The following is an 8,352-nucleotide window of genomic DNA, read 5'->3' as shown; positions in this document are numbered from 1 at the left end:
GTTTTGCTTCCGTCCCTCTCCTTGCCCCCCTACCTGACCTCGAACCAGGGACCCTCTGCACACATCAACAACAGTCACCCTCGAAGCACCGTTACCTATCGCTCCACAAAAGCCACGGCCCTTGCAGAGCAAGGGGAACAACTACTTCCAAGGTCTCAGAGCGAGTGACGTCACCGATTGAAACGCTATTAGCGCACACCCCGCTAACTAGCTAGCCATTTCACACCGGTTACACATGCAGCGGATTTGTAAGTTTGCAAAGGGAAAGCTAAAGATGGAGTGCACTGGTTAATTCTACCACAAGATCATGAACTAAGTTACAAAACTTCAATAATGGTATTTTATGTACATTAAGAAGTTTCTTGTAGGGACTGAGTATACCGAATGGCAGGAGTAGGCCTAGCCCAGGAAATGCAATGTTTGGGTAAGTTTCTCTTGAGGATACACATTTAGATGGGAGTAGTCTACCCAACCCCCCCAGCCTACCCAAAGGCCGGCAGATGGTGATATTGAGTCGTTTTATATTACCATCCAAAGGGAATGTATGCAGCTAACTAATATATATATTTATTTATTTAACATTTTTCAAATCAAATGTTATTGGTCACATACACGTGATTAACAGATGTTATTGCGGGTGTAGCGAAATGCTTGTGCTTCTAGCTCCGACAGTGCAGTAATATCTAACAAATTACACCACATATACACACAAATCTAAGTAGGAATGAATTAAGACTATATACATATGGACGAGCGATGTCAGAGCCAAACGGACTAAGATACAGTAGAATAGTATAGAAAGATACATATGAGTTGTGTAATGCAAGATTTGTAAGCCTTAAGTGAATGAGATCCTGTAGAATAGTATAGAAACTTAACTAGGCAAGTCAGTTAAGAACAAATTCTTATTTACAGTGACGGCCTATACCAGCCAAACCCGGACGACGCTGGGCCAATTGTGCGCCGCCCTATGGGACTCCCAATCACGGCCGGTTGTGATACAGCCTGGAACTTTTAGACCAAAAAGTGTGTTCCAAAGAGGAAACACTACTCAACTGACAACCGAAGTCAGCTTGCAGGTGCCCGGCCCGCCACAAGGAGTCACTAGAGCACGATGAGCCAAGTACCAAAGAGAGGACGCAAACCGGGTGTTTTACGGAAGCGGCTCAATGTGTTTTGTTGTTATTAGCACGCCACAGCAGGGGAAACGTTCTTTTCATGCCACTTCGATACCGAAGGGACTTTTTCGTAGCAGGTTAGGAGACTGAGGTTAAGATTAGGAAAAGGGTTAGGGTTAGCGAAAATGCTCTTCTAACCTGTTACGAAAATCGCTTTTTCATCAAAGTGCCGTGAAAAGAGTGTGTACCCCACAGCACAGCTGATAAAGGCGAAGATGTCTCTCTATTTACAAAGGTAAACTGCTTCCAAGATGTATTATTTAATTCATATGGCGTTTTACAACATTAGAGAATTATTTGAATGGTAAACCCTCAACTTTTTTCGACTCAAAATGTGGGTTGTGCAAGCCACTTACTGCTAGCTATCTAGCTACCTGTTCGTGTAGCCAGAGTGTGGTATCAAAGACAGTAAACTCTGTTTTGGTATAGATTGGTTGGCCGATTTTAACGTCACGAACTTGATGCATGGATGTGTCCCGGAAGGCGTGTGTTGTTGGGTTTCTGAACGGTCAGATAGCTAACAACAATGACAAGAAGCTGCTATGTGGGGAGCTGTGGGTGGCTGGTTTCAGCTTGTTGTAGCTTGTTATTTATACCATGTCTTGTTTTGAGGTGTTTTGACTGATTTCATGTCTATGCTAATATGGCAAAAACATTTGCTAGCTAGCTAACCAACAACTGTAATTATGTATTTGAGAGACAACAAGTTCTCATTGTGCAAATGTATTTATGTTTTCCCCAAAAATCTGGAGACTAAATATAGTTTACATGTTGTCTAGTCTAAGCTAAAACCCATCTGTTTTGCCCCATAGTTGCGCAAGTGTCGGTTTTGTTGCTAAACAACCAATCCGTCTATACTACGAAGCAAACTAGATCTACTCAGGTTTTTATAAAGCTAGCCAGCTTCATTCAATTAGCTTAAAATTCCAGATCAGGCTTCATCCGTACTACGGATGGTGGATATTTCTCGTCCGCCTGCCGCTAACTTTATCAGGCTTGTAACTGCTCATGCATGTTGCATGTGCCTAGTCGAACACCAAACTCTTCATTGAGACAATACTGAAACGTCATTACATGGGCGAGTCAGTGGCATAATTTAATTTGTGGCAAAATTTTTAAAATGAAAGAAAGTTATCTTGCAAATTCAGCAGGCTATGGTGTGAAATAGGCTTGTTGAAGTGCCTTTTTTTAGAATTACTTATCGTTAATAATCTTATCACACAGCCCCTATTATGTCTCAACTCAATTAGGAAGGTGTTCATAACGTTTGGTATACTCAGTGTACATACAGGCAGTTTGTAGGACTGGTAGCAGATAAAGACTGACTCTGATGCTGTTGAGATGCAGTTCTTGAAGAGAAACGACCACACAGGATTTGTGTATATCTCGCCAGCCAAGGACGACCAGGCCTAGGTGGCTGCAGGTCAAGTTGTTCAGTCCCTGTGTTGTTTTGTGGACAACAGAGGGAGGAAGAACCATTTCATAGAACCTCTGCTGCTGATTAAAATGTGTGAGATTAACACTAAACCTGAGTTTATTAAAAAAAAATCTAAAACTTTGAATTGAGTTTTTGTATGTTTATTCTGTTACTCAGTAGGTCATTGATAACATTTAATATTAGACATAAAGCAGTCATAAATGATCTCGAATGCAATGACTCAAATGTTGTAAATTGTGCAGTGTCATTTGTCTGTTTTCTGGGACCCTGTCACCTCTAGTGTTACTATGAAATTGCAAATATTCATATAATTGTTGAGGTATTGTAATGTTTGTCGTATGTAGTGGACCAAGGCGCAGCGGGTTGAGTGCTCATTTTAAACTTTTATTTAACACTAAATAAACAAAACAAGAAAACCGAACACACAGTATTACAGGCTAAACACAGCAGTGCAAAAACAACTTCCCACAAAACCCATTACAAAAACACCCCTCTATATAGGACCTTCAATCAGAGGCAACGAGGAACAGCTGCCTCCAATTGAAGGTCCATCCACTAACCCTAAACATAGAACTAAAAAGACTAGACCAGAACATAGAAATATACTAACATAGAACATAACCAAAAACCCCGGAACACTCTAAACAAACACCCCTCTACCTAAACACATAGCCCAACAAACCCCGAAACACTCTAAACAAATACCCCCTGCCACGTCCTGACCAAACTATAATAACAAATAACGCCTTTACTGGTCAGGACGTGACAGGTATGCAGCACTCTAATTTGCAATGAAAATACTTTTTCAAATAAATAATTGTAAATGCATTTTTTTTTTTTGCACATTTGTGCATTCATGTTTGGTTAAGACGGGACCCTCGAGTGCACTTTGATAGCATATACAATAACTATTCACGATACTAGTGATTTCTTGGTTCTTTGAGGTACACTGCATTTTCAGATGACAACAAAAGTATTATTATGAAGTTTGGTGAAGAAATCTTTAATATATAAACAGTCATTTTGCACAGCGTCACTTCCGTAACAGAGGATGTCACATCCGTAACGGAGAATGTCACATCCACAACGGTAAATTTTCTTCTCTAAAGTATATATGACCATTTTTATATGGCTATTCATATTTTTTTGTATATAAAGTGGCTCTTCATATTTTACCCTTTGAGATTCACAGACTTTTGTTGATGTGTATGTTCTCCCAAAAATTCCTGATGGCTAGCTGAAAAGACGGGCTACACGGCCTCCTCTTCTTAGTATCCTGATGGCTAGCTGAAAAGACAGGCTACACGGCCTCCTCTTCCTAGTTTCCTGATGGCTAGCTGAAAAGACGGGCTACACGGCCTCCTCTTCCTAGTATCCTGATGGCTAGCTGAAAAGACAGGCTACACGGCCTCCTCTTCCTAGTTTCCTGATGGCTAGCTGAAAAGACAGGCTACATGGCCTCCTCTTCCTAGTTTCCTGATGGCTAGCTGAAAAGACGGGCTACACGGCCTCCTCTTCCTAGTATCCTGATAGCTAGCTGAAAAGAGGTCTACATGGCCTCCTCTTCCTAGTATCCTGATGGCTAGCTGAAAAGACGGCTACACAGCCTCCTCTTCCTAGTATCCTGATGGCTAATGTCCAATCGACAGAAATGGTCCAATTCACGCACTTAACAAGAGAACATCCCTGGTCATCCCTACTGCCTCTGATCTGGCGGACTCACTAAACACAAATGCTTTGTTTCTGAATAATGTGAGTGTTGGAGTGTGCTCCTGGCAATCCGTAAATTAAGTTTGCTTAATAATATATGGAATTTGAAATTATTAATACTTTTTATACTTAAGTCCATTTTCGCAATTACATTTACTTTTAATACTTTAAGGTATCTTTACTTTTACTCAAGTATGAAAATTGGGTACTTTTTCCACCACTGAACAACTGTAAAACCATTGTCCAACTGTTGCATTTATCAGAATTGTTTTTAAACCTTTTAATTAACAATTTCGTTGACTCTTGCTAGATGCTCATTCATTTTTTTTCCCAGCAGGCTGTACACTTCTCTTGTATTATAAGGGAGCAGCTGACTTTTATTTATAACAGTAACATTCTTTCAGTTAACCAATTTGTTAAGAGGCGGTGTGGTTGAAATACAATACTCTTGTTATTCTGTTTCAATGAGCCTGCGTGGGTGGCTGTGTGGGACTGGGGGAGTGGGGCCACTACTGTTCTATAGTGGAAATGCAGTCTGGCTTTTCTCTCGAAGACAAAAGAACCACGAGAACGAGAAAAGCTAAATAAAATCACAAATTCCATTCACTTGGCTTTATGTGTGTTTCAAAATAGTTTGGGATGTACTCCGGGGCATTTCTAATAATTTGTTATAGTTTCAGCTATCAGACACGTTTAATAAAACATGTTTTGTTATGATAATTTCTACAGAATTGCATCCTGGGAAAATTGAAAAACAACCATATTTTACGAGTAAAATAACAGTTCAAACGTGTTTCCACCTTTCCATCTACAAGCAGACAAAATAACACTGAACGACCATTTAAATGATTTGCTTTTCTCTCAATAGCCGTGGTGCTAAAACCATGAGGCTAAAACGTTCGCACGGGAAGCACTATCCCACATTGACCGTGTACAACTCATACTTACCTGGCAAGGGAGACACCGTGATCAAGAAGGCGGTTCACCCAGGGTGAGGCTCAGCCATTGCACTCCGGCTGTGCTGACCCCTGCGAATTTCCCAAATGTGGAAATCTCGATTGCATAATTTCTGGTAGTGGGGGACTGCGTTCGCGCTCTCCCCTGATTTCACTGTGAAAATCAATATTAGGTTGGACTGAAACAGACTTTTTTAAGCAAATAAAGCGTTGACATGTAGATATCTAGCTTAGTTACTAGTTGGTGATCATATTTTTAGTAGCTCCGCTGTTTAGAGATCCTACAATCAACAGTTTATCGATGTCCATCGCTTTGGTCGGTGCTGTATCCGATTCATGTGCTGTTTTCTACTGTTAGAAATATGTGGAAAATACAACTGTTTGTCAGGTGTCAATTTTAGCATAATTTATGAAAAAGGTAAAAAGGCTGCTATGTTTCCTTCAATTTGCCTGCTTTTGAGACTCAGTTACTTTATATACTTTACTATAATAAACTCATAAAGCTTAGCAGGGTCGGGCCTGGTTAGAACTATGTGGCTCAGTTGGTAGAGCATGGTATTTGCAACGCCAGGGTTGTGGGTTCGATTCCCACGGGGGGACCAGTACGGAGAAAAATGTATGAAATGTATGCATTCACTACTGTAAGTCGCTCTGGATAAGAGTGTCCGCTAAATGTAAAATGTACTTGGAGGGGAGACCGCGTGGGAATAATAAGCGCTGAACATTTCTACTGATGTTGTCCAGTAGGAGGCGCTGTGTCCCCGTTGTAACAGGCACACTTCTGCCAGATGGTCTACAGTCTCTGCTGCTGTGTTTAGTTTTGTAAAAATAAACGTAGTGAACTCCGAGAAAGGCTTGAATCACAGAGGGACGTTTTGGTAATGTCTTTGTTTTTACAGAGACATGGTTTACGGAGAATTCACCCGACTCTGCTATTCAACCAGACAGCTTTTCAGTAGCGGTGTCTTCTGGTAAGATCAGGGGAGGGGTACGGCTTCCTCATCAACAACTCCTGGTTTACCGAAGTTGAAAACATCTTGAGCTCCTTCCTTGTTCACCCGACCTTGAGTTTCTGATGCTAAATACCGACCCCCACTATATACCAAGTTAATTCACGTGTGTTATTATCATAGCTGTGTACAAGCTTGTTTCTTATTTTTATTTATTGTGTGTTTTAGTTCTACCTTATGGAATTTTTAGTATTACATTGTTATTGATTACTGTATTGTTGGGTTTAGAGCTCGCAAGAAAGGCATTTTACTGTACTTGTGCATTTGACATTAAAACTTGATATAATGTATTTTACAGTAAAGTCTATAGTTAGTCACACAGTATAGCTCAAACAGCACTGGCCCAATTTTGACCAAACTTTGGTGAATGATGCTTCTTGCCATAGAGATCCGGAATTCATTCAATTATACTGATTGACCAGATGGTGGCGCTATAACAAGCGATTGAAAATGCAAACTTTGTAAACTCACCACCCTCACCCCGTTTGACCTAAAGTCACGAAATTTGGAACATAGATTCCTCTCCTCACATGGAACAAATCTGTCCCAGGGACCCATAAGGTCCACACTGATGGATTTTCCGCCAATTAAAACATTTTGTAAAAAACACTTAAAACTCTACTCTTCTGACACCGAATGACCGATATAACAGAATTATATCTACGGAGGATATGAATGTACTTTGAATGTCTTTGAACTTCAGAGAGTTGGCTTAACTAACGTTGGACCAGAGCTACCTAACGTTGGACCAGAGCTACCTAACGTTAAACCAGAGCTACCTAACGTTGGACCAGAGCTACCTAACGTTGGACCAGAGCTACCTAACATTGGACCAGAGCTACCTAACATTGGACCAGAGCTACCTAACGTTGGACCAGAGCTACCTAACATTGGACCAGAGCTACCTAACATTGGACCAGAGCTACCTAACATTGGACCAGAGCTACCTAACATTGGACCAGAGCTACCTAACATTGGACCAGAGCTACCTAACATTGGACCAGAGCTAGCCCTTGGTCATGACTCTCACTTCCATTACATTACACATAATGCCGCCTTGAGTTTTCGAGAGTTAGACAGACCAGAGCTATCTATCTAACATGCTTGTGCAGAGTCGCACCAGAATACAAAGAAAAACACATCACCTTACGTTATTGTAGTTAATAAATCCAATGTGAAACGTGATAACTATAGTATCCTTAACGAGTATTGAAAAAGTTTCATTATTCTCTAATAAAAAATCTCTCTCCCTAATTTCTGAATCAGGCCTGTAGCATCAGTAGCTACAGTAGACTATGATTTGGTGGGAGGGCAGGTAGCCTACATACACACATTAGTAAAGGTTTTCCGCTGGCAGGCAGACGCTGGGTGATGTTGAGGGCTTTGCAGAAATGCTTTGTTGCGTTTTTAGTTGGACTGGAAAAATGGCCGAAATGTAAAATAACGTTATTTACCGGTTCCCATGTTCTTCAAATAATTGTTTGTTTTCAGCAACATTATAAATCACTTTCGTTCCCTGTTCTGGTCCTCAGAAAAGATCATTCTTTTCTGTCATGTTCCCTGAACCGGTTCCAACCCCTGTATCCTACGACCCTGACACAAACACACACACACACACACACACACACACACACACACACAAACACACAAAACACACACACACACACACACACACACACACACACAAAAACACACACACACACACACACACACGTAGACCCACACACACGTAGACACACACACACACACACACACACACGTAGACACACACACACACACCTATCCTTGTTCTAAGAGTTGCTCTAGCAACGCGCATGCCCCGCTCACCAGAGGATCTGTCTTTTTTAACCATCTATTTCCTGTGTTTGAGAGGGGTGCAAAATCCCCTTGTCACTTGATTTAAATATCACTGGATCGCTATAAATTTACTCTTGCTGCTCTTTTATACTCTTACTTGTGCCTGTCGTTTCTTACCGTTAACGTTACGGACCGCAGCCATTTTTGTAAATGACCTGTCAAACACACCCCGGTAATGGCTGACATGGGTTCATTAAGATACA

General features: G+C 41.1%; 1 non-coding gene across 1 annotated transcript; it reads left to right on the top strand.

Annotated features, from left to right (window-relative positions):
• The first annotated feature begins 5,266 nt into the window (after positions 1-5,266).
• Positions 5,267-5,430, top strand: LOC115193132 (U1 spliceosomal RNA). Its single transcript, XR_003878095.1, has one exon. It is a non-coding gene; the product is annotated as a U1 spliceosomal RNA (small nuclear RNA).
• The last annotated feature ends 2,922 nt before the right edge of the window (positions 5,431-8,352 follow it).

The sequence above is a fragment of the Salmo trutta genome, chromosome 4, assembly GCF_901001165.1.
Source record: "Salmo trutta chromosome 4, fSalTru1.1, whole genome shotgun sequence".
Taxonomy (NCBI): Eukaryota; Metazoa; Chordata; class Actinopteri; order Salmoniformes; family Salmonidae; genus Salmo; species Salmo trutta.
The sequence above is the reverse complement of the archived record's forward strand: the minus strand, read 5'-3'. Positions and strand labels throughout refer to the sequence as shown.